A 5,890-nucleotide genomic window follows, 5' to 3' on the forward strand; every position below is an offset into this window, starting at 1 on the left:
TGTTTTTCATAGGTCAACTATATATTCTTAATCACTTAGTCTTAGAATGTCGCATAGTTAAGGCTAGACTGTGGCCTCATGCTTCCTATTTTTTTTTTAAATTTGTATTTCCTAATGTAAATGATTTGAGCCTTGTTTTATAAATATCTCTACTTATCTACTAGGTTACATTCCTGATTTTGTTGCTTGTAATTAAACACTATCTCTTCGGAGTTATTAAGAAGTGTTTGGCAAATAGTATCTCAGTGACAGCCCTTAAAGATGCATGAAGTTGTTCTGTTCTAGCTTTTAAACTTCGGTGGTCTGTTCTTAGGGAATCAGCAACTTCTACCCCTCTAATTGCATTACTGCTTGTGGGAGAGGGGCCTTTTACACACATTCACTTTTGGTTTCTGTGCCACATCATTGTATAAGTCCCCGCCCCTCCAGATGTTGTAAGCAACAAATAAAGCTAAAATTCAACTCTTGGGATACAGATAACTCAACTGATAATTAAATGAATGAATAGTTGACCTGTTGTTAAGTTTGCATAGGCACAAGCTGTGGCAGTTATGTCATTCTGTGTAGCTAGAGACAAGTTTCTTTGGAATGGATTTTAGAAATCTTCAAGTCTGCGTCTTAGAATTGAAGAAATGAAGTGCTACGTCCCTCATGTTGTTGCCATGAGGATCAAATCAGAAACTATATGTGAAATATTTCTGTAAATTGCAATGAGCAAAAGAGGTTACAGTCCTTATTACTAGTGCCTAGTATAGTATGTGCCTGAAATATAATAATTCATTAAGTTTCCTGGCAAACAAACCTAAAAATTACTATATCTCTTATACAAATGATCATCTCATATCTGTATAATGATTTCAGTTAACTTATTCTTATAGTCCTATAGGGTAAGAGGGGAAGATTCTACAATTTTAGTACTGATAGACAAGAAAATTGAGGCTCAGACATGTCAGGTGGCTTTCCTAAGGCACCTGAAAAAATAATGGTGCTGGGACTAGAATCAAGTTCATCTCAGTCTCTTTCTTTGACTTCGAATAACCTGTCTGTTTAGCATTTCTGAGCTGTATCATAGAGAAAAGTGTGAGAGAGCACTGAGAAGATATTTATTTTTCCCACTAAGATGCCCATAATAAGTATTGGGGGAAAGAGTAAAGCATACAGGCTTTATAATTTTGAACCTGTCTGCCTTTTATTTTTTGTCTTAATTCATTCCTAGGTACAGAGAAGTGTATTATATTTTGTGAAGACAGCAATGTTTGTTTTGTTTTTTCGTTAGAAGTGACTGTTGCATATTGCCTTTAAAAATACGAATCAAGAGGAAGCTGTAGAAAGTCATCTTTATCTGTATTTTCTCATCTCTCTAGAGCAACTCTTTATTACTTACATAATAAAAACTTGATAATATGAATGATGTCCCAGTTTTAAAAATAAATATTCTTAGAAATATGACTGGCATCTAACAGTGGTTATTTCTGGTTGATGGGAACATAGCAGGTATTTATTTTCTTTGTATGTTTCTGTGTTTTCTAAACTTTTCACACTGAATATGTATTGCTTTGTAATCAGAAAACAAAACATTAAATATTGTTTTAAAGCCAACATATGAGGAAAATTAACAAAGCTTAATAATTTTTAGGTTTATGATGGAAAATAAAGCTATTTTAGAGCAAGTAACTTATGAAGAATTATTTTTAAATTTACTTTGAGGCCATTGATTCACCAGAATGTGGGATGGTGTGATGCTGTTGAGAGCACAGGGAGGGGCTGAGTAAAATGAATTATTACTGGCCAATTTTTCTTTCTGTGAAGTTTGGAGATGGGTGGGGAGGCATCAGTTTTTATTCTGATTTCTGCTTATAAGTTTTTCAGATTTATCATTACTTCTCAGGATCTAACAAGGGAAGTGTAATGGTCATGATGACATGCTTTGGAGTTAGGCAGACTTAGTCCCTCATCCTAGTTCTATAGGTCAGCTGTTTGACGTTGGAGATTATTTAGATCTTTGTCAGTTTCCTTATCTAGGAAAACTCTACCTTATAAGGTGGTGGGCAGCATTGAGATATTTGTAAAGAACTTAGCACAAGTACTGGAATATGTTAATCAATAATGAGTAGCAGCTGTTGTCACCATCACAATCATCTACCTAATCTGGGATTTCAGACATACATGTATATGAATTGGTTTTATAGAATTACTCCGTATCTCAACTGTTTGTCAGCACCTTAGGTTGCAGGTGACAGCAACCCAGCTCAGATCAGTTTAAGCTCAAAAGCAGAGTGTTTATTAGATGTATTTCTGGCATAGTTCAAAGAATTGGTTGAAATATGGGACAGCCCTGGGGACCTCAGGACTTTGGGCATTTTTACTTCATTGGGGATGGTTAAAATAGCTACAAACAAATTCTTTGGTAATTTTAGTATCTGTGCATTTTGAGATTATCATAGGTGATTGTCTTTCTCTTGAGTATTGGTTAGATTTTCCTGTTTTTTTTTTTTTTTTTCCGTATATCAAATAATTTGGATTGTATTCTGGACATTTAAAACATTGTGTCATTGAGCTTATAGTACACAGAACAGATTGATGATTGTCAGAGGCGGAGGGTGGGGGTTGGGTAAATGGGTGAAGGGTGTCAAAAGGTACAAACTTCCAGTTATAAAATAAATAAATCATGGGGATGTAATGTACAACATAGTGAATATAGTTAATAATACTGTATTGTATATTTGAAAGTTGCTAAGTGAGTAGATATTAAAAGTGCTCATTGAAAGAAAAAAATTTATGTCTGTGTTTGTATGATGATGGATGTTAACCTGATTTATTGTGGTAATAATTTCACAATATATACAAATAGTGAATCATTATATTGTGTACCTGAAACAGGTATAATGTTGTATGTCAGTTACATCTCAATTTTAAAATATTATGTTGTGAGACTGGTTCTTTTTAAATCCTCTGTAGAGTTTTTGTTTATTTTAGTAGGCAGTTGACCTGGTTAGGTTTAGACTATAGATCTGATGGTTCTAGTGTTAATTCAGTTTTGAGAACTTTTGCTATTGTTTGTTGGGGATGGGAGGAGTCCTCTGCCCTTTGCTTGAGCCATTCAGGGCTTAGTCAGGGTGGTGGTTTCTACTGTAGTCAAGTTCCCCCTGACTGTGCTTTGAATTTTTAATTCTATTCCACACATTCCCAGCTCAAGGGTGAGCCTGGGGCTCGCATTGGTTCATATCAGAGCTAGTTTCCCTTCTCCATCACTCTGGGATATTTTCTCAGGGACTCCTTTTTATATTTCCTTTGGTCAGAAAGATGGATTACTGCATAGTTTTAGCCTATGTGGTTTTTGGCAGTTTTACCTGGGGTGAGGTGACAAGAGAAAGAAGGGAGAAAAAGAATAAAAAGGATTTCTCCAGAACTCTGCACAGCAGGGACCCTTGTTCCAGTTCCTTTGTCCGGAGAGACAGGTTTTCTCTTGGGGTGTCAGGTGCTTACATCGCTGTGGTGCCATCGGTGCAGTTGTACAACCAGCGCTGGACTTGGGGCAGGGCTGGAAGGAAAAGGAGAAAAAAAGAGAAGCACTTGGTTTCCCCTTCACCATTATCCAGCTAACAGGGAGGGCTTTTCTTGGTCCTTTGGCCAGAAAGATGAGATTATCTTGGAGTTTTTGCAGGACAGTTTCCTGATTTGGCACACTTTCAACTCAAAGCCAGGCGATAAAGGAAGAAAATAAACAGCAAATTCACTACCATTGTTATTCAAGTTTTAACTTTCTACCCCAGTTCACCTGCTGTTATTTATTCTGCAGAGTCTTGCTTTTTGTATTTTGTGCTGTGTGGGAAAGGGAGGCTCCATCTTGGCTGGCACCAGTGAGTAGTTTACTGAAATTGGCCAGGTGACATGTCCATATTAAGGCCTGGCATCCTGTGATTGACTGCCCAATCAGAACTGCATGGCATCCTAGAAAGTTCTCCAAAGGGTAATGAGGGCAAGAAGCAAGCTGTTACCGGAAGAAGTGAAAAAAGATGCAAGCTAGACAAGAACAACATGTATCTATTCTTTCTTTTAGTTTTTTAAATTTTTTTATTTTTTTGTCTTTTAGGTGAGGCAACCCTTGGTTGACCTCACAGATTGCAAGGACCTTGTCAGTTTATAATTCCTTATTTTTTTTATTTTTTACAACTACAGCACCTGGTCTTCCTAGGTGGTCTCCCACCCAAGTACTAACCAGGCCCGACTCTGCTTAGCTTCCGAGATCAGACAGAATCAGGCTTGTTCAGGGTAGAATGGCCAAAGACTTGTTCTTTCTGAATAAAAAGAAAATCTTCTAATAGATATTTTAAGTTGTTTTCTGTGAGTGTAGTTATGACGATAGATGTTATTAGGATTATACTATTTAAAAAAATTCTGTTAATTTGAGAGATTCTTATATGGTCCGTTCAGTGTTAAAGAACTTAAATAACTAGCCTATTTTTATTTAGCTCACAAAATTTGCAGGCAAAAACATGATTTGCATGTCAAAATTTTCAGAGCCACTTATCACCTATGCTATTACTGTAGACACTCTTTACAAGTAAAGCTCTATTTCAAGTGGAAGCATTGATGATTATTAGCTTTTGACTCTAAATTGTATTTTATAAATCTTTTCTGTGTAGACTCTGCCAGCGGCTTAGCTGGATTCTCTTTCCTGAGCCAAATTATGAAGTCAGCAAAGTGTTCTGTCATAGCTTCTTCACTTCCTTGTTCTCTTTCTCCCATTTGATTAGTCCCAGTTTTTTCATCACTTTGTGGCAGAAGAAGGCTTTTATCTGCCTGTTCCCACAGTACTTAAGCTCTGGGTCTTTTCTGACCCAGAGATGTCTTGTGACCTTTACGCTGAAAGCCTTGCAAGATGATTGACACCCTTCAGAGAAACTAATTAGACTGAGGTACTAATGCATTGATAATGGAAGTCCTTCAGTGATAAGTCCCACAAGGTACTTTATTCTGAAGTCAGGAGAAATATGAACACTTTCTTTTTTTTAGGTCTTGGCAAAGCAACTACCTGAACTTAGGGGAAGTAAAACATTTTAACTATAGAAAATATAAAATCGTGAAAGAGAAAATAAAATTCTCTATATTCAACACTCAGTTCACTACTCTCAGTCCTTTATTACACACACCTATAGTCATGTTTACGTGTATTGATTACACACTGCACCCACCTTATACACTTAAAGAGTTCAGACATATTGTTTCATAACCTTTATATTACTTAAATATGTCATAAATATTTTGTCATCAAATATAGCATTGGTATCATTTTAGAACAGACTATATAAAATATCATCATGAGTACACAATAGTTTATTAACCAGTCTTTTATTGTTGCACATTTAGATTGTTTTTAAGTTTTTACTATTTTAAATAATGTTATGATACGAACCTATTCTGATTTCTTGGGTTATGTTCCTAAAAGTGGAAGTAGAATTGATGTGTCACAGGATATATTTAATACATTTCTGAAACTTTTGATGCAGTTTCTCCTGGTGCTTATTAAATAGTAAGTAGTTGCTCAAATTTACAGAAGTAAAGATATCTTTTCACATTCAGCTTGATTTCCTATAGAAAAATGTGTAGTTTATATATATACAGATAAGCTTGCAACCATATGTAATTAGTCATAACAAGTAGATTTTCAAAGATTTGGTTTTTTCCACTTTTGGAAGTTGGACTTTTACAGACCGTTTTACAGTTTTAATTTGGATTAGGTGTGCGTGTGCGTGTGAGTGCGCGCACGCACACACACACACACACACACACAAAGATCTTCCCACCCAAGAATCCATTAAGAGGTAGATTGACTCTGCCTACCCTGTCATAGGAAGTTCTGTGTTATGAAGTGGTAAATATCTTTTGT

General features: G+C 35.9%; 1 protein-coding gene and 1 pseudogene across 1 annotated transcript in view; one reads left to right on the forward strand and one right to left on the reverse strand.

Annotated features, from left to right (window-relative positions):
* KIAA1324L (KIAA1324 like) overlaps positions 1 to 5,890 on the forward strand; it is a 235,517-nt gene that overhangs the window by 141,448 nt on the left and 88,179 nt on the right. The gene's annotated exons all lie outside the window — the stretch shown is intronic.
* On the reverse strand, positions 4,171 to 4,289 carry LOC111742984 (annotated as a pseudogene).

Source organism: Pteropus vampyrus, unplaced genomic scaffold (assembly GCF_000151845.1).
Source record: "Pteropus vampyrus isolate Shadow unplaced genomic scaffold, Pvam_2.0 Scaffold4, whole genome shotgun sequence".
In the NCBI taxonomy this organism is placed as follows: Eukaryota; Metazoa; Chordata; class Mammalia; order Chiroptera; family Pteropodidae; genus Pteropus; species Pteropus vampyrus.